This window comes from Bombina bombina, chromosome 3 (genome assembly GCF_027579735.1).
Source record: "Bombina bombina isolate aBomBom1 chromosome 3, aBomBom1.pri, whole genome shotgun sequence".
In the NCBI taxonomy this organism is placed as follows: domain Eukaryota; kingdom Metazoa; phylum Chordata; class Amphibia; order Anura; family Bombinatoridae; genus Bombina; species Bombina bombina.
In genome coordinates this window covers 605,898,449-605,922,952 of record NC_069501.1, presented here as the reverse complement: position 1 = coordinate 605,922,952, position 24,504 = coordinate 605,898,449, and the positions used below count along the sequence as shown (strand labels likewise).

Below are 24,504 nucleotides of genomic sequence, written 5' to 3'. Positions count from 1 at the left end.
GTATTGTACATTGTATTGTACATAATTACCCTCTATGGCATTGATTTGCTCATATTGTCAAGTGGTCCAAATGTGACCTCAAATATCACATAGAGGGTATACAGTTTAGAGGGCAGGAGTCAAGCGATATAATAATACGGGTATTTGCCATCTGACATATGAATCTGTAATGTTTTGTTACTTTGTTTTGCTCCTCTACTGAAACAAATTATTTTTTGTATGCCTGGAAACGAACCTCAATAAAAAATTTTTTTTAAAAAATGCTTATATTGGAGGAAATAGAAAGCTATTTATGAAATACCTATGAGACACCATTGGCTGAAAAAAGTATTGATATATGATCTAATGTCACATTTATATCTAATGCCACAGCGCTAAATATTATGTTGGCACCTTATACATAAATATTAATAATCATAATAATAATAATTAAATCATTATTCACTTCCAGATTGTCTCCAACCAATCTAACACTGCAGAACAAAATAACATACTTAATAGCAGAGTATGCGGTTTGGTTTAACTTTGACTCAAACATTCTATTTCTAGCAATAAACTAAAAATGGAGCAACAGAGTATTCAGAAATGCATTTAAAATCAGACCATTGAGTGTAAAGGAGATATAAAATACTTTTAATACATTTAAAATGCTTGGGGCACTGAAAACTCTTGCATGAAAAACCAATGTAAACCAAATATTCAAAGTGATGGTAAACTTTAGCTAATTGAATGCCATATATGTAACCTTTGCTCTAAAAAAAAAGCATATATGTACCTTTGTTTTTTTATCTATTTGTGAAAAGAGTTAAATCTGTGCCTATAGTAATGCTTCTATTACAATGTTATGCCAACCCACTGGAATTAACTTTTTTTAAAATGACAATTCCAATGAGTATCCAATCAGTGTGTGTGTCATATGACATTCTTGAAGTCCAGCCCTTTGAAAGCCCTTAGGAAGCCTATGTAGAGAGTGGGTGGGACTGCTCTCTATATTACAGCACAGCCAAAAGAGGAAATAAAGGGGGGGGGAAACTGAAGATACCAAGTATGATTATAAATCTTTATTATAAAATATACATACACTTTAGAAAAAATAATAATAATTATGCAGTTTTGCTTGTACACTAATATATTTTTCATTGCCACATTCATTGCAAGTCTGAAATTTACTATCACTTTAATTATTAAGCAATGTTTCCTTTGCTTTAATGGGCAGTTCAACAAGCAATGGGTTATGTACAACCAATCTACCAATCACTGGGTTTCCAATAAATAGTTCTATTCCATTACTAAACACAAACTTGATAGAAATGTAAAAAATTATGTAACTCCATCCAATTTGTTACTTTAATGTTACATTTTAAGCAAGGAACAATACTTGATTTACTGCCCTTAAATAATGGATGATATAAAAATTTTACCTGCACAGTAATAGATATATATAGAAATATATATTTAATAATTAAAATCACATTATTTTCTATGTGAAGAACAAAGGAATGTAAAATATTCATTTTGGGTATCAGGTTTCATGATTTAGATTTAACACAGTCGGGGGAAACGCACGTGAAAACTTAGTAATCTTTAGGCACTGCATTGAAATATTGAATATAAAATATCAATGCACATTGGTGAGCCAATCACATGAGTCATCTATGTGCAGCCACCTATCAGAAGCTACTGAGCCTATCTAGATATGCTTTTCAGGAAATAATATCTAGAGAATGAAGTAAATTAGATAATAGATGTGAATTAGAAAGTTGTTTAAAATGGTATTCTCTATCTGAATCATTAAAGAAAAAAATTGGGTTTAATGTCCTAAAAATTGGGTTTAATGTACTAAAGTTTCATGTGCATTAACCCGACCAGGTTAAATTTAAATCTTGAAACCCAATGCGCAAAATGCATATTTTACATTCCCATGTTCTTCACATTGAAAACAATGTACTTTTTATTATATAACATGGCCGCAATATTTTTGCGTGCATGGGGTTTACGCTCGCACGCAATGCACCCAATGTGTGCAAAAAGCCTCAGTCTAGTGTAGTTTACACTCGAGCGGGAGCCCTAAATTGCACTCCACTCGTAATCTAGACCATTATTTTTACTGAAGAGAAGCTATTTATGGTACTACATTAGTAATCCAGCTGTTTGGCCAGAAAGGGGCAGAAGAGTCTGATGGCTCAGAAGAAACTGAAGTATCCAGGTGTTACTCCACTGCATCTATTTAGCCCCACCTGCCTTTGGGCTTCAAAGATTATGTCTAACAGAGGATACCATATGGATCACAGTTTCTTGTACAGTTTGCGATCTCTGTGTTTGTGTAAGGCATTTTTATTTTCTTTAAAAATAATAAAGGTTAATATTAATTGGCACAAAACAAAATACTTTACAGAAGCAAAACTTTTTATTTTGTTTTTCACTTTCTGCTACAATACATTGTACATTTCAATATATATTTGATGTGAAAATTGCTGTTATATTCTTTCTGATACCACATTTGCATGTATGTGGTTTAGACAAGGCATGCAAGTTTCAACAACTTTTCAATTTACTTTATCAAATGTATTTGTTCTCTTGGTCTATTTATTGATCCAATTCATAATCCACTCCACAGCACTTTTATCCATAAAACATATTCTTTATTTAAACAAAGGTACTTAAATCATCAATATTTTGGGCCTACACACCCTTAATCATGCTCATTATACAAATGCACATGTTCCTTTAAATTTTAAATAACCAATCTCCTTTCTACCATTATTTAATCTTTAAAAGAACTCCATTAATTGTATTTACAAATAAAAACACAAACACCATTTAGTAGCTCCAGATATTAATAACACCATACAAAGTATTATTCTATTTGGTATGTTTGTTGAAGAGAATACCTAGGTAGGTGCAAGATGGAGCATTATATGGCAGCAATGTTTGCAATTGTATTTGTTGTAAATGCTTTTCCCCTTTATTGTTAAAAAAAGGACAAGTTACAAACATTGCTGCCCAATAGTGCACAGGACACATGCTCATAAGCCTACCTAGGTGTGCTCTTCAATAGGGATACACAAGGAACACAGTAAACATATGTAAATTGAAAAGTTGTTTAACATTTAAATTTTGACCTTTATGGCCATTTAAATATATAGCACACAACAACAATTAATTTTATATATTGCATACTGAATATTCTTGGAATTAGAAGTTTTCACAGGAACACTAATCATTGCTGATGTGCTACTTTTCTTTTTTGTTATAACAAAGCAAAACATTAATATGGCTTTTTGGACATTATTTACTTCTTGTGCTTCCATTGTGCACTTGAATAAAAACTGGGATGATAAGGGTTTCCACCATTTAGGTGCTTTATTCCAACAAGTTTTTATGATTAATATAATAAGAATAGTTGAGGGTACTGTCTTACTCTGTAGCTGCCACAATAATCTAAATTAGAAACACACGCCTAGATTTAGAGTTCTGCGTTAGCTGTCAAAACCAGCGTTAAGGGGTCCTAACGCTGGTTTTGGCAGCCCGCTGGTATTTAGAGTCAGTCAGGAAAGGGTCTAACGCTCACTTTCCAGCCGCGACTTTTCCATACCGCAGATCCCCTTACGCCAATTTGCGTATCCTATCTTTTCAATGGGATCTTCCTAACGCCGGTATTTAGAGTCTTGGCTGAAGTGAGCGTTAGAACTCTAACGACAAAACTCCAGCCGCAGAAAAAAGTCAGGAGTTAAGAGCTTTATGGGCTAACGCTGGTTTATAAAACTCTTAACTACTGTGCTCTAAAGTACACTAACACCCATAAACTACCTATGTACCCCTAAACCGAGGTCCCCCCACATCGCCGCCACTATAATAAAAAATTTTTAACCCCTAACCTGCCGCCCACACACCGCCACCACCTACATTATCCCTATGTACCCTTATTCTGCTGCCCCTAATATCGCCGACACCTACATAATATTTATTAACCCCTAATCTGCCCCTCCCAACGTCGCCGCTACCTACCTACACTTATTAACCCCTAATCTGCCGACCGGACCTCGCCGCTACTCTAATAAATGTATTAACCCCTAAAGCTAAGTCTAACCATAATACTAACACCCCTCTAAGTTAAATATAATTTTTATCTAACAAAATAAATTAACTCTTATTAAATAAATTATTCCTATATAAAGCTAAATACTTACCTGTAAAATAAACCCTAATATAGCTACAATATAACAAATAATTATATTGTAGCTATTTTAGGATTTATATTTATTTTACAGGCAACTTTGTATTTATTTTAACTAGGTACAATAGCTATTAAATAGTTAATAACTATTTAATAGCTACCTAGTTAAAATAATTACAAAATTACCTGTAAAATAAATCCTAATCTAAGTTACAATTAAACCTAACACTACACTATCAATAAATAAATTAACTAAACTACAATTACCTACAATTAAATCAACTAAACTAAATTACAAAAAAAAACAAACACTAAATTACAAAAAATAAAAAAAGAATACAAGAATTTTAAACTAATTACACCTACTCTAAGCCCCCTAAAAAAATAACAAAGCCCCCCAAAATAAAAAAATGCCCTACCCTATTGTAAAATAAAAAGTTAACAGCTCTATTACCTTACCAGCCCTTAAAAGGGCCTTTTGCAGGGCATGCCCCAAAGAAAACAGCTCTTTTGCCTGTAAAAAAAACATACAATACCCCCCAACATTACAACCCACCACCCACATACCCCTAATCTAACTCACCCAAACCCCCCTTAAAAAACCTAACACTAAGCCCCTGAAGATCTTCCTACCTTATCTTCACCCAGCCGGGTATCACCGATCCGTCCAGAAGAGGGTCCGAAGTCTTCATCCTATCCAGGCAGAAGAGCTCCTCCAGAGGGTCCAAAGTCTTCATCCTATCCGGGCAGAAGAGGACATCCGGACCGGCAGACATCTTCATCCAGGCGGCATCTTCTATCTAATTCCATCCGGCGCGGAGCGAGACCATCTTGAAGCAGCCGACGCGGAGCCATCCTTCTTCACCGACGGACTAACGACGAATGAAGGTTCCTTTAAATGACGTCATCCAAGATGGCGTCCCTAGATTTCTGATTGGCTGATAGGATTCTATCAGCCAATCGGAATTAAGGTAGGAAAAATCTGATTGACTGATTGAATCAGCCAATCAGATTCAAGTTCAATCCGATTGGCTGATCCAATCAGCCAATCAGATTGAGCTTGCATTCTATTGGCTGTTCCGATCAGCCAATAGAATGCGAGCTCAATCTGATTGGCTGATGACGTCATCCAAGATGGCGTCCCTAGATTTCTGATTGGCTGATAGGATTCTATCAGCCAATCGGAATTAAGGTAGGAAAAATCTGATTGACTGATTGAATCAGCCAATCGTATTGAACTTGAATCTGATTGGCTGATTCAATCAGCCAATCAGATTTTTCCTACCTTAATTCCGATTGGCTGATAGAATCCTATCAGCCAATCGGAATTTGAGGGACGCCATCTTGGATGATGTCATTTAAAGGAACCTTCATTCGTCGTTAGTCCGTTGGTGAAGAAGGATGGCTCCGCGTCGGCTGCTTCAAGATGGTCCCGCTCCGCGCTGGATGGAAGAAGATAGAAGATGCCCCCTGGATGAAGATGTCTGCCGGTCCGGATGTCCTCTTCTGCCCGGATAGGATGAAGACTTCGGACCCTCTGGAGGATCTCTTCTGCCCGGATAGGATGAAGACTTTGGACCCTCTTCTGGACGGATCGGTGATACCCAGCTGGGTGAAGATAAGGTAGGAATATCTTCAGGGGCTTAGTGAAAGGTTTTTTAAGGGGTGTTTGGGTGGGTTAGATTAGGGGTATGTGGGTGGTGGGTTGTAATGTTGGGGGGGGTATTGTATGTTTTTTTTATAGGCAAAAGAGCTGTTTTCTTTGGGGCATGCCCCTCAAAAGGCCCTTTTAAGGGCTGGTGAGGTAATAGAGCTGTTAACATTTTATTTTAGAATAAGGTAGGGCATTTTTTTTATTTTGGGGGGCTTTGTTATTTTATTAGGGGGCTTATAGTAGGTGTAATTAGTTTAAAATTCTTGTATTTTTTTTATTTTTTGTAATTTAGTGTTTGTTTTTTTTGTAATTTAGTTTAGTTGATTTAATTGTAGGTAATTGTAGGTAGTTTAGTTAATTTATTTATTGATAGTGTAGTGTTAGGTTTAATTGTAACTTAGGTTAGGATTTATTTTACAGGTAATTTTGTAATTATTTTAACTAGGTAGCTATTAAATAGTTATTAACTATTTAATAGCTATTGTACCTAGTTAAAATAAATACAAAGTTGCCTGTAAAATAAATATAAATCCTAAAATAGCTGCAATATAATTATTTGTTATATTGTAGCTATATTAGGGTTTATTTTACAGGTAAGTATTTAGCTTTAAATAGGAATAATTTATTTAATAAGAGTTAATTTATTTAGTTAGATAAAAATTATATTTAACTTAGGGGGCTGTTAGTATTAGGGTTAGACTTAGCTTTAGGGGTTAATACATTTATTATAGTGGCGGCGAGGTCCGGTCGGCAGATTAGGGGTTAATAAGTGTAGGTAAGGTAGCGGAGACGTTGGGGGGCGGCAGATTAGGGGTTAATAATTATAATGTAGGTGTCGGCTACGTTGGGGGCAGCAGATTAGGGGTTCATAGGGATAACGTAGGTTGCGGCGGTGTCCGGAGCGGCAGATTAGGGGTTAATAGTATAATGCAGGTGTCAGCGATAGTGGGGGCGGCAGATTAGGGGTTAATAAGTGTAAGGTTAGGGGTGTTTAGACTCGGGGTACATGTTAGGGTGTTAGGTGCAGACTTAGAAAGTGTTTCCCCATAGGAAACAATGGGGCTGCGTTAGGAGCTGAACGCTGCTTTTTGGCAGGTGTTTTTTTTTCAGCTCAAACTGCCCCATTGTTTCCTATGGGGAAATCGTGCACGAGCACGTTTTTCAAGCTGGCCGCTACCGTAAGCAACGCTGGTATTGAGAGTTGAAGTGGCGGTAAATTATGCTCTACGCTCCCTTTTTGGAGCCTAACGCAGCCCTTCAGAGAATTCTCAATACCAGCGGTATTTAAAAGGTGCGGGGGGGAAAAAACACGCATAGCTAACGCACCCATTTGGCCGCAAAACTCTAAATCTAGCCGATATTTATTTATATTCCTATATATTACATTTTTGTGAAATAATTCCTTATTAAACTTCCTTAAAGGAACATAAAACAAAAAAAATATTTCATGATTCAGATAGAGAATACAATTTTAAACAACTTTCTAATTTACTTCAATTATCTAATCTGTTTCATTCTTTTGGTATCATTTGTTGAAGGAGCAGCATCACACTAAGGGCTTCTAACTGAACACATGGGTGAGCAATTCACAATCTATATATATATATATATATATATGCAGCTACCAATCAACAGCTAGAACCTAGGTTCTCTGCTGCCCCTGAGCTTGCCTAGATAAAGCTTTCAGCAAAGGATAACAAGAGAAGGAAGCAAATTAAATAATAGAAGTAAACTGGAAAGTTGTTAAAAAATATATTCTCTATCTGAATCATCAAGAACATTTTTGGGTTTCATGTCCCTTTAAATGTATGCAGGAAATAAATTGCCAGATGCAAGCTCCTTGCAAGTTTTAAGATGACTATTCTGATTGGATGCTTAACACCTTCCTGCCGGGACTTATTTGTCTACATCGAAACAAAGTTCAGATGTAAACAAATAAGTAAAAATTTAAATCATGCGATCGTGTGATTTCAATGATGGTATTGGGTAAGGGGACGTGCCTATGACGCTAGGCTTGCCCTCCAGCCTGCAATCCCATTTAGCAAGCGGCTATGGCTACAGGACAGCCAAAGGACTAGGATGTCCCATGCCATCCTAACGGCGCTAAAGCCCAGTACAGTTAGGACAGCATGGAACGTCCTAATGGCGGGAAGGGGTGAAAGTTTCTTTACAATGGGATGTGGCTACTAAGGGAACTTTGAGGTAAAATATCTTTCTTTTTTATAAAGAAATGTTCATGTGATACAAATATTTCAAGTCATTTAGAATGTATGTAACATGCTATTTTAAAGGGACATTCTAGTGCATTTATTTTTTTCTGTTTTGAATAAAACCACAGGGCAAATGCTTCTAGCAAAATCTGTTTTACTGTGCACAAGGCATACAGAGCAAATGTTTGTAAAACCCCTGCACACACATTTAGACATCGACTGAGAAAAGTATTTCTAAAAGTGTATTGAAAAGTGCCTCTTTTCAAAACTGAAATGTATTCATACACAATAGTCATTAGTATATATGTAACAGTCATTCAATAATGCAGCTTTATTTTTAAAAGCTAACGAATTTTATTTTTTTTCCAAATAATTACAATTTGGGAGAAATATCTACAAAAAAGTTTGATTCAACCCCTTGGCATACCCTTTGGCATATAGTGTGGTACAATAGCTTCTTTAATCTTTAGCATATATTTATTTTGAAATTTTTCTTTTCTTTATTTTTTCGGTTTTGTGACTGTAACATATGCTGACAGCAAAAGAGGACATACACCACAGCTGTGATAAAACAACGTATTTATTCCAAACAACTTTAAAAATATAAAGGACAGCAGCATCCAATAAAAAATGGTTAAAGAGAGCAGAGCAAAAATTGGCTTACGCGTTTCAGCATAAAGCCGTAGTCATAGCCTGATATTTTGCAGACACCTTCAGGTTTAAAAAGCACACTCTGTAAGCTAATTGGGTATCAATGTAACTCCTCCTTTAACTCTTTATTAACCTTGCCAGAAAATGTGAGATAATGAATATACTTATTTAATTTGATTGACCTGCTGGACATTTTGTCTAGGAACCATAGTTATTAGTTCCCCAATCTAAGATATGGTGACTTAGAATTATTTGATACTAGTTTGTTTAGTCCCCATTGAAAATATTATATATGTTCTTAACAAGAAAGAAGAGGATGTCATACGAACCTGACGTTACCTTGCTATTGCAATGTGACAAACTTAAGTTTGACTCAGCATTGAAATTATAATTCTGTGTTATTTCTAGTTGATACATAGAGAGGATTGAGGAATACTTTTAAATAGTATAATATCTGTAAGTGAAATTTAGTCCCGACGTTGAATAGTTGCCAAAGAAATTCACAATAAATTGTAGCCAATATCCATTTATGATGGGATCAGCATCCCTAAGACAATATCCTCGCTAACCTCTAATGCACCTCTAATCATTCATACATTTTTAGATGGTTTCCTTCTTACAGTTGTATAGTATAAGAGATGGCATAATCTAATCAATGTTAGATATTCCGTTTGGGTTCAAATTTAATATAAGGAAAATAACCTACTGAACCATAAACAGTCACTATATGTCGACTGTAGTTTATATATATTGGACAACATTCTAAACACGGTCCATATATAAATGTAGATATCCCCAACTGTAGTGCAAGATAAGTTAATGTGTTCTTTATAGTTAATATACAATACTCCCAATTCATAAGAAGCTTATACAGCTTGATGATAAAAATCTTATTGGTATGAATGCAGAAAGGGGGGCAGATATTATATGATATGATCAATGGGATATATTTATTCCCAGTAATTGATCAGATCATATCTTGAGTTTAGGCCCTCTGGATGTCTCGTCCTTAGTCTAAACATCCAGAAGGCCTCCCTTTTTGCCAATCATTTTTCCACATCACCCCCTCTTTTCGGTGGTTTGACCTTCTCAATTGCACACCACCGCAGCGTGTTGATGTCACCTTTATGTTTGTGTTTGAAATGCCACACCAGAGGGGTATTGGATTAACCCCTAGTAATTGTGGATAGGTGTTCTCTGATTCTTGACTTTATGTCTCTAGAGGTGAGGCCTATGTATTGCATTCCACATAAGCGGCAGTACAATAGGTAAATAATCTCTGTGGACATGCAATTTAAACAGGATAGTATTTTAAATGTCTCCCCTGTTATATGCGAAGTAAATGACTTTGTTTTAGTTAAGTATTCACAGGGTTTGCATTTGTGGTGACCACATGGGTACATACCCAAGTTTGTTAACCATGATGAGGGTCTGTCTGGTTCAGTTTTCAGAAATGTAGGAGACAGCATAGTTCCCAAAGTTGGTCATTTTTTGGAACTACCTCTGACCCCTATTTTCACAAGATCTACTAATTTATCATCAGCCTCTAAGATGTAGAAATGTTTTTTTATTATTTTCACAATCTCAGGGAATTGTTTTCTGTAATTGGTGATAAAATTGACCCCTTGGTTTGGTTCATTATTTCTGCTTTTTTCCATCAATAGAGAAGATCTTTGCAAACCATCTACCTTTCTTTTGGCTGTCTTTATGACTTTATTTGTGTAGCCTCAATCCTTTAATCTGTGTTCTAATTAATTTGCTTTATGTGAGAAGTCGCTTTCAAGTGTGCAGTTCCTTTTAAGGCGTATAAATTCTCCTTTCTGCTCCCACAGTGTGTTTAGGGTGGCAACTTCTACCATGAAGCAGTGAATTTCCTGATATTGGCTTCCTATAAATCTTAGTCACCACAGGCTTACCAATATTACCTTTAAGAGTAATGTCCAAAAAATTAATAGTGTCAGGATTTATCTCGTGTGTAAAACTTAATCCCACTTTATTCCAGTTCAAAAGTTGTACAAATTTATCAATGTCCTCCACCCTCCCCTTCCATGTGAAGAGGAGGTCATCGATATATCTTCCATATAGGAAAATATCGTCTTTGTAAGTATTTCTATCTCCAAAGATGTGGAGCCGCTCCCACCAACCTAAAAATAGGTTGGCGTAAGAGGGGGCAAATTTTGCCCCCATGGCGGTTCCACACCTCTGGAGATAGAAAATATCTTGGAACTGGAAAAAGTTGTGGGTTAATAAAAACCTAGTTATTCTTGTCACATATTTTTGGAAATCAGTAGAGAACTCCGAATGATATTTCAGATAATACTCGATTGCCTTTATACCTTCTTCGTGCGGTATAGAGGAATATAGGGCCACTGCATCCACAGTGACCCAACAATATTCCTCCTGCCAGGTAATCTCCTTCATTAGTTTGAGTACCGACTTAGTATCTTTGATATAAGATGGTAAAGATTTGACAAAGGGATAGAGTATCGAATCCAGCCACTCTGACAGGCGTTCAAAAATAGAGCCTATCCCGCTGACAATGGGACGACCCTGGACTTGGTCCAAAGACTTATGCACTTTTGGAAGGTGGTGGAACAGGGGTGTTCTGGGGTGTTCTACATAAAGACATTGAGCTGTGGTTAAGTCAATACACCCCTGCTCCACACCATCATCCAATAGGTGACTGAATTACTCAGTAAATTGTTTAGTAGGGTCCCTAGCAAGTACTATATAGTTCTCGGTGTTAGTTAATTGTCTTAATGCCTCCGCTACATACATGGATTTGTCCATGACTACCACTGTGCCCCCCTTGTCCGCATTTTTTATAACCAAGTCTCTGTCCTGCTGCAGAGACTTGATTGCCTGTTTCTCTTTAGATGATATGTTGGACCTTGTGGGATTACCCTTAAGTTTCAGGTTAATAAGATCTTTTTCTATCCTTGAGTGAAAATTTTCCACAATATCCCCCCTAGATTGAATCGGGTAGAACCTTGATTGGGGCTTCATTGTTATACCACCTAGTTGTATTCCCTTCCTCACACAGGGAATCTTAAATTGTCTAATGCTGTGACATCACATTTTTCCTGAAATGTTAATCCAGTGGAGTCAGTATACATGTTGTGATTTTGTGTTAATAAATTTGTATGAGTAGTAGTAGTAAGTTGTTTGGAATAAATACGTTGTTTTATCACAGCTGTGGTGTATGTCCTCTTTTGCTGTTATTATATGCCGTTTTCACCACGCTGTCTAACTGTGCCGAAAAAGCCGTTCAGAGATTGGATGGTGAGCACACACCCTCGTTTGTTACGTCACGCACCAGCCGCACAGCATTGCAGAAGGGATCCGATGGAGAGGCAAGTCCAGGGTGAGCGGAAGGAATAGGAGCGGAACCGGGTTCCAGAGAGTCTCCAGGTATACCCGCACACCAATACCCAGAGGGAAGGATCAGCACTAAAGAAAGAATCCATACAGCTTGCTTGCTAAAGGAGGTATGTGAGGTGGGCCCGCCGTGTCTTCAATTCGTATATCAAATGGACTTTGTGAATAAGGTCTTGTGTAACAGGGCCATACAGCCGATGATTGACATGCTACAATTTGTTTGCCAAGTTATACTTACAGCATGTGGGCCTTAAATACACCTCATTTGACGTTACCACCAGACCTGTACTTATTACACTGGTATGGAGTTGCACATTATTGAACTGGGTAAAGTGCTTCACCTCTGCTATAGATATCCAATCTCTTACTGTAGACTGTGTAACTAAGCATATTTTCATAGTATATCATAGTTTTTCACTTTTTGCATACTGTAACATATGCTGGACATATATAGCTAGCATGATGGATAGTTTAAATCATTGTTTCTCAACAGTGGTCCTCAAGTATCCCCAACAGGGCAGGTTTTCATTATAGCTGAACCAGTGCACAGGTGAAATAATCAGCTGATAGACTCTCCTATACATATAGGAACTTTTCTAGAAGTTGTTATCCTGTTTCAATCCTTTTAAAAAAGTTCTGTTCTCCAACGGCTAGAATACAAGTTTTTCATTTTGAGCTGTGCGGTGCTAACGAGCAGTTTTGTCTCACTGCTCACTTACCTGCAGCGCTGATATTACGGGGTTTTACAAACCCGGCGTTAAAAGACAAGAAGTGAGCGTTGAGCAAAATTTTGCTCCTTACCGCACTCCAATACCAGTGCTGCTTAAGTCAGCGGTGAGCTGGTCGTACATGCTCGTGCACGATTTCCCCATAGACATCAATGGGGAGAGCCGGCTGAGAAAAAGTCTAACACCTGCAAAAAAGCAGTGTAAAACTCAGTAACGCAGCCCCATTGAAACACATTTTATGTTTGCACCTAACACCGTAACATGAACCCCAAGTCTAAACACCCCTAATCTTACACTTATTAACCCTAATCTGCTGCCCCGAACATCGCCGACACCTACATTATACTTATTAACCCCTAATCTGCCGCTCCGGACACCGCTGCCACCTACATTATACTTATGAACCCCTAATCTGCTGCCCCCAACATCGCTGACACCTACATTATATTTATTAACCCCTAATTTGCTGCCCCCAATGTCGCCGCAACCTACCTACACTTATTAACCCCTAATCTGCTGCCCCAACTTCGCCGCCACTATAATAAACATATTAACCCCTAAACCGCCACACTCCCGCCTCGCAAACATTAGTTCAATATTATTAACCACTAATCTGCCATCCCTAACATTGCCGCCACCTACCTACATTTATTAACCCCTAATATACCACTCCCAATGTCGCCGCCACTATACTAAATGCATTAACCCCTAAACCTAAGTCTAACCCTAACCCTAACACCCCCTAACTTAAATATAATTTAAATAAATCTAACTAAAAATTCCTATAATAACTAAATTATTCCTATTTAAAACTAAATACTTACCTATAAAATAAACCCTAAGATAGCTACAATATAACTAATAGTTACATTGTAGCTACCTTAGGGTTTATTTTTATTTTACAGGCAAGTTTGTATTTATTTTAACTAGGTAGAATAGTTACTAAATAGTTATTAACTATTTAATAACTACCTAGCTAAAATAAATACAAAAGTACCTGTAAAATAAAACCTAACCTAAGTTACAATAACACCTAACACTACACTATAATTAAATAAATTAACTAAATGAAATACAATTACCTAAATTAAATTAAATTAGCTAAAGTACAAAAAACCCCCACTAAATTACAGAAAATAATAAACAAATTACAAGATATTTAAACTAATTACACCTAATCTAATAGCCCTATCAAAATAAAAAAGCCCCCCCAAAATAAAAAAAAAACCCTAGCCTAAACTATCAATAGCCCTTAAAAGGGCCTTTTGCGGGGCATTGCCCCAAAGTAATCAGCTCTTTTACCTGTAAAAAAAAAATACAAACAACCCCCCAACAGTAAAACCCACCACCTACACAACCAACCCCCCAAATAAAATACTATCTAAAAAAACCTAAGCTCCCCATTGCCCTGAAAAGGGCATTTGGATGGGCATTGACCTTAAAAGGGCAGTTAGCTCTTTTGCGGCCCAAACCCTAACCTAAAAATAAAACCCACCCAATACACCATTAAAAAAACCTAACACTAACCCCCCTGAAGATCGACTTACAGTTCTGAAGACTGGACATCCATCCTCAAGGAAGCAGCAGAAGTCTTCATCTAACCGGCCCGAAGTCCTCAACGAAGCCGGGAGAAGTCTTCATCCAAGCCGGGCAAAGTGGTCCTCCAGACGAACAGAAGTTTTCATCCAGACAGCATTTTCTATCTTCATCCATCCGACGTGGAGCGGCTCCATCTTCAAGACATACGACGTGGAGCATCCTCTTCTTCCGACGACTAAAGATGAATTAAGCTTCCTTTAAGTGACGTCATCCAAGATGGCGTCTCTTAGATTCCGATTGGCTGATAGAATTCTATCAGCCAATCGGAATTAAGGTAGAAAAAATCCTATTGGCTGATGCAATCAGCCAATAGGATTCAGCTTGCATTCTATTGGCTGATTGGAACAGCCAATAGAATGCGAGCTCAATCCTATTAGCTGATTGGATCAGACAATAGGATTGAACTTCAATCCTATTGGCTGATTGCATCAGCCAATAGGATTTTTTCTACCTTCATTCCGATTGGCTGATAGAATTCTATCAGCCAATCGGAATCTAAGGGACGCCATCTTGGATGACGTCACTTAAAGGAACCTTCATTCGTCTTTAGTCGTCAGAAGAAGAGGATGCTCCACGTCGGATGTCTTGAAGATGGAGCCACTCCGCGTCGGATGGATGAAGATAGAAGATGCCGTCTGGATGAAGACTTCTGCCCGTCTGGAGGACCACTTCACCCGGCTTGGATGAAGACTTCTCCCTGCTTCGTTAAAGGACTTCGGCCCGGTTGGATGAAGACTTATGCCTCTTCCTTGAGGATGGATGTCCGGTCTTCAGAACTGTAAGTCGATCTTCAGGGGGTTAGTGTTTTTAGATTAGGGTTTGGGCCGCAAAAGAGCTAACTGCCCTTTTAAGGGCAATGCTATTGGTAGTTTAGTTTAGGCTAGGGTTTTTTTTATTTTGGGGGGCTTTTTTTTTATTTTGATAGGGTTATTAGATTAGGTGAAATTAGTTAAAATATCTGTAATTTGTTTAATATTTTCTGTAATTTAGTGGGGGTTTTTTGTACTTTAGCTAATTTAATTTAGGTAATTGTATTTAATTTAGTTAATTGTATTTAATTTAGTTAATTTATTTAATTATAATGTAGTGTTAGGTGTTATTGTAACTTAGGTTAGGTTTTATTTTACAGGTACTTTTGTATTTATTTTAGCTAGGTAGAATAGTTATTAAATAGTTTAATAACTATTCTACCTAGTTAAACTAAATACAAACTTGCCAGTAAAATAAAAATAAATCCTAAGCTAGCTACAATGTAACTATTAGTTATAGTGTAGCTAGCTTAGGGTTTATTTTATAGGTAAGTATTTAGTTTTAAATAGGAATAATTTAGGTAATGATAGTAATATTATTTAGATTTATTTAAATTATATTTAAGTTAGGGGGTGTTAGGGTTAGGGTTAGACTTAGGTTTAGGGTTAATACATTTAGTATAGTGGTAGCGACGTTGGGGGCGGCAGATTAGGGGTTAATAAATATAGGTAGGTGGCGGCGATGTTAGGGACGGCAGATTAGGGGTTAATAATATTTAACTAATATTTGCGAGGCGGGAGTGCGGCGGTTTAGGGGTTAATATGTTTATTATAGTTGCGGCGGTGTCCGGAGTGGCAGATTAGGGGTTAAAAAATTTATTTTAGTGTTTGCAATGTGGGAGGACCTCAGTTTAGGGGTTAATAGGTAGTTTATGGGTGTTAGTGTACTTTTTAGCACTTTAGTTATGAGTTTTATGTTACGGCGTTGTACCATAAGATTCTTAACTACTGACTTTTACATGCATAGGACTCTTGGTAGGCTGTACCGCTCACTTTTTGGCCTCCCAGGACAGACTCGTAATACCGGCACTATGGAAGTCCCATAGAAAAAAAGACTTCACGAAGGTTAGGTAAGTCGTTTTGCAGTAAGGCCAAAGAAGTGTACGGTACACCTATACCTGCAAGACTCGTAATAGCAGCGGGCGTAAAAACGCAGCGTTAGGACCTCATAACGCTGCTTTTTTACCTTAACGCACAACTCGTAATCTAGCCGTAAGTTTGTTAAATAGCAAAGTTCTAGTCCCTCCTTATTCATATTGATGCAGTCTTGAATGAATGTGGCTATCTATTATGTTTACTTCTTTTTGTTATTCCGATTATGACAGAGAAATGATTGTTAACTTATAATAATCATTATTGTTCTCAGCTACCTATTGAATGTACATATATGTTACACTATTTTTTATTATGGGCTAGATTACAAATGGAGCGCTAAATTATCATGTACCCGCAAACAAGAAAATGTGTCCGTTTACGAGCACAATAATGAATCAGCTATTACAAGTGGCTGGTTATTGCTACCGTGAGAAGCAATTAACGCTTATAAAATTAACCAGAGATCAGATTTCTGGTTAATTTTATAAATATGTCCCAAATGCCCCCAAAATACAGTGTAGTTTTAATTTAGCAGTATCTTCATTTTTTAATAAAATAACTGCACTAAGCAGTATTTTGTGGCTAAAGTTGGAGGGAGTGGGGTGTTAGAGAAAAAAAACGGCACTGAAAAGTGCATTTACATTGCAGTCTATGGGAACTGTGTGTTCCCAGTAAATATATATGTATATGCTTAAATACATATATATTTATCTGTTAATATACACATATAAACACATAAATATTTATGTATATAATCTCATATATATATAATACATTTGCTGCCATCGCTGCCCTACTTACCCCCTTCGCTGCACTTAGGTTCTGATGCGGTCTCTAATGGCATCAGAACGAGGCTCCAATTGGAGCCTATGTAAGCCCAATCTCGTGAGCGCAATGCTTCCAAGCAATGCAAACACGAGTTTGCGTTTGCATTGCTATAAAATGTTATTACCAGAACGCATTAGGGTGCGCTGGTATTACACAGTGGAGTGCAAATATCTCTTTCATGAAAGCGATATTTTGCGCTCCCTTTGTAATCTGGCCCTATGTATGTAAAAATATTATATTCTTTCAACAATTTTATTTGTTGATTTGCTTTTTTTTTTTTTTTAAACTGAGCTTAAAGGGACATGAAACCCACATTTTTTCTTTCATAATTTAGAAAGAGAATGCAATTTTAAACATCTTTCTAATTTACTTCTATTATCTAATTTGTTTAATTCTCTTTATATTCTTTTGCTGAAAAGCATATCTAGATATGCTCAGTAGCTGCTGATTGGTTGCTGCACATAGAAGCCTTGTGTGATTGGCTCACCCATGTGCATTGCTTTTTCTTCAACTAAGGATATCTAAAAAATGAAGCAAAATAAATAATAGAAGTAAATTGTAATGTTGTTTAACCCCTTAATGACCACAGCACTTTTCCATTTTCTGTCCGTTTGGGACCAAGGCTATTTTTACATTTTTGCGGTGTTTGTGTTTAGCTGTAATTTTCTTCTTACTCATTTACTGTACCCACACATATTATATACCGTTTTTCTCGCAATTAAACTAACTTTCTAAAAATACCATTATTTTCATCATATCTTATAATTTACTATAAAAAAAATATAAAATATGAGGAAAAATTGAAAAAAACACACTTTTTCTAACTTTGACCCCCAAAATCTGTTACATATCTACAACCACCAAAAAACACCCATGCTAAATAGTTTCAAAATTTTGTCCTGAGTTTAGAAATACCCAATGTTTACATGTTCTTTGCTTTTTTTGCAAGTTATAGGGCCATAAATACAAGTAGCACTTTGCTATTTCCAAACCACTTTTTTCCAAAATTAGCGCTAGTTACATTAGAACACTAATATCTTTCAGGAATCCCTGAATATCCCTTGACATGTATATGTTTTTTTTAGTAGACATCCCAAAGTATTGATCTAGGACAATTTTGGTATATTTCATACCACCATTTCACCGCCAAATGCGATCAAATACAAAAAATCGTTCACTTTTTCACAAATTTTTTCACAAACTTTTGGTTTCTCACTGAAATTATTTACAAACAACTTGTGCAATTATGGCATAAATGGTTGTAAATTCTTCTCTGGGATCCCCTTTGCTCAGAAATAGCAGACATATATGGCTTTGACGTTGCTTTTTGGTAATTAGAAGGCCGCTAAATGCCACTGCGCACCACAAGTGTATTATGCCCAGCAGTTAAGGGGTTAATTAGGGAGCTTTTAGGGAGCTTGTAGGGTTAATTTTAGCTTTAGTGTAGTATAGTAGACAACCCCAAGTATTGATCTAGGCACATTTTGGTATATTTTATGCCACCATTTCACCGCCAAATGCGATCAAATTGAAAAAAAAGTAAAATTTTTCACAATTTTAGGTTTCTCACTGAAATAATTTACAAACAGCTTGTGCAATTATGGCACAAATGGTTGTAAATACTTGTCTGGGATCCCCTTTGTTCAGAAATAGCAGACATATATGACTTTGGCGTTGCTTTCTGGTAATTAGAAGGCCGCTAAATCCTGCTGCGCCTCACACGTGTATTATGGCTAGCAGTGAAGGGGTTAATTAGGGAGTTTGTAGGGAGCTTGCAGGGTTAATTTTAGCTTTAGTGTAGAGATCAGCCTCCCACCTGACACATCCCACCCCCTGATCCCTCCCAATCAGCTCCCTTCCCTCCCCCACCCCACAATTGTCCCCGCCATCTTAAGTACTGGCAGAAAGTCTGCCAGTACTAAAATAAAAGGTTTTTTAAAAAAAAAAAAAAAAAAAATTTTTAGCATATTTACATATGCTAGGGTGTAGGATCCCCCCCTTAGCCCCCAACCTCCCTGATCCCCCCCAAAACCGCTCTCTAACCCTCCCCTCTGCCTCATTGGGGGCCATCTTGGGTACTGGCAGCTGTCTGCCAGTACCCAGTTTGCAAAAAAAAGTGCTTTTTTTATTTTTGTTTGGCTTTTTTCTGTAGTGTAGCTTCCCCCCCCCCCCCCACACAGACAAACCCCCACCACCTTGCTGATCTTTTTTTTTTTTTTTTAAATATTTAGACATTTATAAATTTTTTATTAATACATTTTCTGTAGTGTAGCGGTTCCCACCCGCTCCCTCCCCGTGCACGCGCCCGCCCCCGCCCTCCCGTGCACGCGCGCGCGTCCGTGCGCGCCCCTGCTTATCCCCGCCCACGATCCCGCCCCCCTGCACATAACCAGGGCCATCGATGGCCGCCACCCGCCTCCCGGTCCGTCTCCCACCCACCAACGCAGGGAGCCACCGATCTCCGGTGCAGAGAGGGCCACAGAGTGGCTCTCTCTGCACCGGATGGCTACCAAAGGTTATTGCAGGATGCCTCCATATCGAGGCATCACTGCAATAACCGGAAAGCAGCTGGAAGCGAGCAGGATCGCTTCCAGCTGCTTTGCACACCGAGGACGTGCAGGGTACGTTCTCAGGCATTAACTGCCTTTTTTTTGAGGACGTACCCTGCACGTCCTCGGTCGTTAAGGGGTTAAATTTGTATTCTCTATCTGAATCATGACAGAAAGATTTTGGGTTTAGTGGCCCTTTAACAAAGTAGTTTTAGCCTTGTGCTTTGTCAGGGGTCAAGTTCTTAAAAAAAAAAAGTGAGGGAACTCACCAAGCTTCCCCCCACTCACAATTAAAATTGTATTACGCACACACACACACACACTGTGTTTATATGTATATCCTCTATGCACTCTGGTTAATGAAAGCATATTAAAACTAATAAAGGGCTGAATGGTTGCCTTTGGGCCTGAGGATGGACATCCATGGTTTAATTTTTACATGGTAGATGTAAAATTTGTATTTGTAATTTAGGATTCAACTGATACTGAATACTGAGAAGCCAGACTCACACTTTTTAGAACACATGAAGGGGCATTTGTATATAGATGATATTGAACAATCAAAAAATCTAAGAGCCTTAGTAAAATGGAGATGTAACTCCCTGGCTCTAAGGATGTGTAAGGCTCTGTAATGTAAACATCTGATATCATTATCTTGATAAGGTTGGTGTGTGCACTCACTCTGCAGTAAGAAACAATGATAATGTTATTTAAAGTAAAATTATTGTCACAAGGCATCTGAGTGTCATTTTCTTTTACCATTAACACGTATACCAAGTAAATCTGAAGCAAGTAACACTGGCAGAGGAAGCAGGAGGCATGAGGGCAGAGTAACATTGAAAGCACAACAGTTCACCTTGCAATTTGGGAAAAAACTGGTAACGTTGAATCTGCAGCAAATAAATTATCTTGCACAGGTCAGCATTCTGCAGAGAATCTGGCCTGTTGACCATAACTTGATAGACATAAAAACACCAACATAAACACAAGATAAACAAACTGTACATACTATTGGTGTAATTGGGCTTATCCTACTTCAAGATGTTTCACAGCCACCTTTAATTGCAATGACTATTTTCCTTTTTGTGTACGCAAGTATTTCCCTTGCAAACCTCATCCAAGCTATCTCTGGAAGAACTAAAAGGAATTCCAATCAGAGAAAAAGAAGGAAGCTGGAAGGACATGATTCTTCCCTGCTTAATGAGCACATTTTTAATTTGGTGAAACACAGAACTTTTTTTTAAACCAACTTTAAAATAACTAAACTAGACACACATGAACACCTGTTTAAAGTCAAGATCTAGGGCAGTGTTTTTCAACCAGTGTGCCGTGGCACACTAGTGTGCCGTGAGAGATCCTCAGGTGTGCCGTGGCAGACTGACAACAGTGCGGGGGTGTCCCTCTTTCAAATTTACGAAATATTGGTAGGTATGTGACAGGCTCATCAGGCATCATTTACAACCATGACATTGAAATTCATTCACAGACAATCATTATGATTGCTTGTGAATGAATGTCAATATGTCATGTATAGTTTGTAGGAGGCATGGCATAGGCTACAGTGGGTGATTTTGTAAAATTTTGGGATGGTGGTGTGCCACAGGATTTTTTTATGTAAAAATGTGTGCCACGGCAAAAAAAAGGTTGCAAATCACTGATCTAGGGTATCCATACTTTGTTTTAAACTCACATGGTGCATAGCCAACTTAGCTTATTTTCATCCCACCTACATTCCTCCCCTCTCCTTCCTTTCCAGGGCAGGCTGAGACCTCCATGTCTGACAGAAACTCCAGACACTTCCTCTTTCACACAGTCTCACCAACCTAAGGTGCAATAGTCATATTTCTGCTGAAGGGAGATAAATAACCACAGAGCAAACACACAGAAATGTAAGCACCATGTGTTCCACACAGTGCGGGGTGATAACACAGCAGGACCGCTGACAGGCTTGCATTTAGTATTTTGTAGGAAGTGATACTGCCCATTACTAGAGGATTTTACTATCCCTCTAACCAGATGTGCCAGCTCCTCCTACCAGCAGCACCAGTGTTTACTGAAGCGTTTCTGTTCTCTGTTGACAGGGAACTTAGTTCCTCCTGCAAAAATAGTGCAGGAACACTGTTCCCATCAGTTCCCGTTGGACTTGACCCCTGTGCTTTGTGCATTCTCGATGGAGTTTATTGGTAGGAGTGATCTGTGTACAACAAACAGAGCACACTTACCAACTGACATCTGTGTTAGTGCTGAGACAAACACCTAGTATTCACCTAGTGCCAATCGTATCATTAAAGGGACATGAAACCCAAAAAATGTATTTCATGATTGAGATAGAGCATACGATATTCAACAACCTTCCACTTTACGTCTATTCTCAATTTTCCTTCATTCTTTTGGTATCCTTTATTGAAAGCGCAGCAATGGGAGCTAGTTGAACACATGGGTAAAGCCAATGATAAGAGGTATATATGTGCAGCCACCAATCTACAGCTAGCTCCCAGCTCCTGAGTGTACCTAGGTATGCTTTTTTTTTTAATAAAGACTACCAAGAGAACAAAGCAAATTAGATGATAGAAGTAAATTGGAAAGTTGTTTAAAATGTATGTTCTATCTGAATCATGAAATAAATTGTTTGGGTTTCATGTACCTTTAATTTAGAAAAAACTAAATTATCTTCTTTTTTTATTCTGCTTTGTAGCAGCAGGATCATAGTAATATGTTGGTGCAGTATAGCCCCACCACACCATCAAAGTTTATGTCTCTTTAATAGAGATGCATTTTAATATATACACAATAGGAGTTTTCATTGAAAAACCCAGTATTTGTGGTCTGTGAATCTAAACCATCACATTCTTAAAGTAAGATTCAACCCTGGGAGTATGGTAAATCATAACAGCCTTACGGGTGGCCAAGGGAATTATTACCTTTCTTTTTGATATCCATTAGATAAAGAGTGTCAAAACTCTAACAACAAAGGACAGCAAACGCACCAGCATATCTGCACCTCTGTGCAGTTTCAGTTACCTTGATCCAGTCACATGAACAGATATCATTTTAAAAAATCTGACTTGCTAGAGGACAGAGTTTATTTTCCACATAAGGAGATGTAAAAAAATCACAACACAAGAAATGTAGCAGTTAATCCACACAAAGATCATAAAGGGACCTTAAGGTCTATTTTTAAAATAAATGCATCATAAATTAATTACTGCACCCAAAATATCAAAGGCATTTTAAACTGTTAATTTATTAGTACAATTTGCATGGTTTTGCAGTACAGGAGCACACTCTTTAAATCTCTTTATCTATTGTTGTTGACAATTCGAGACAAATATATTTGCGCTCCTGCACATACCAAGAAATCACTATGCAGCATGTAGAAAGGTCAGGGTTCAGAATTCCATGCAATAGTCTGTTCAGATTTAAATTACAGAAAAATCATGCAAATTAAATAATGAAAGTTTATTGCATAGTTTGTTTGTTTTCTACCATAAAGCGTGATTTAAAGTTACAATTTCCCTAAAAATATTTTTTTGGGGGATTGTATCCCCCATCGTACGACTGTATCTAACAGAAATTACTGACATATGCTTATATGCTTTATATCAGCAATACCTAGGTGCCGAATTATCAAGCGGCGGGCGAACATGATTTGCTGTGGCGAATCATATCCGCCCAACATCGCTAAATGCCGACAGCATACCCTGTCGGCATTTAACATTGCACAAGCATTTCTGCTGAAATGCTTGTGCAATGCCCCTCCATGCACTTTCACGGCCAATCGGGGGTATCAATCATCCCGATCGTATCTGATTGGGGTGATTGCTGTCTGCCACCTCAGAGGTGGTAGATGAGTTAAGGAGCAGCGGTCTTACGACTGCTGCGTCTTAACTCAGGTTTTCGGCAAGCCGTAAACTTCGGGGGTAGATTGCAGTATCCGCTGATTGATAAATCTACCACCTAGAATTTAATTGGCTAAGGTTTATCAATGGGATCTACTAATATTTGTCCAAATATAAACAAAAGAAGTCTCAAATTTATAATCTTATAAATTTAGACCTGCAGTATTTTATGTAATTTCTTGAACACATCTTGGGCAAAACACCTGTTTTTAAATTAATCCTAATGTAGTGCAAAATATATATTTGCAAAACACAGTTAACACTTTTTTTTAATTTGATGCCATGCGCTCACTAACAACTGTGACAAATGAAGAATACATACAGCAAGCTCATGATCTGTTAGCACAAAAACATCTACGGGAGACTATGATCTGTTTTTTTTGCTAGATCACTAGTGTTTGTAGTTTGTAAACAAAGAATATTTAACAATTGATTAGTGACTATATACATCAAGCTTGTTTTTATAAGAGCTTTGCTAATTTATTTGTAGGGATAAATTCAATTGCAGATTACATTCTCACTAACACCTTTTTTTCTACAAAACAGATAAAACTCTACAGGGATTTTTGTAAATAATTTAGATACACGTTTAAATAATTAACCACATAATGTCTATTTAAATAAACAATGTTTGTATATTTAGCCCTAATGTTTTCCTTTTTTGAAGATCATTTTAGGCAGATATAAAACACGTTATATGAATATAGAATTTGATCAACAATAACCGTTATAAAGAGGCGGTAAAGTCAAAATTAAACTTCCATAGTTTAGACAGAGCATGCAAAAAATAAAATTGTTAACTCTTTTGTTCTTTTTTTTAATTGCATACTCTGTCTAAACCATGTAACTTTATTGTCCCTTTAACCTTTTAATTTGTCTTTAAACATAATATTCAATTTGATCTTAATTTTCTTAACCTTGTTTTAT

The 24,504-nt window shown here is 37.3% G+C and overlaps 1 protein-coding gene across 1 annotated transcript in view; it reads right to left on the bottom strand.

Moving 5' to 3' along the window:
- The window catches only part of RHCE (Rh blood group CcEe antigens), a 129,437-nt gene that overhangs the window by 104,556 nt on the left and 377 nt on the right, over positions 1-24,504 (bottom strand). The gene's annotated exons all lie outside the window — the stretch shown is intronic.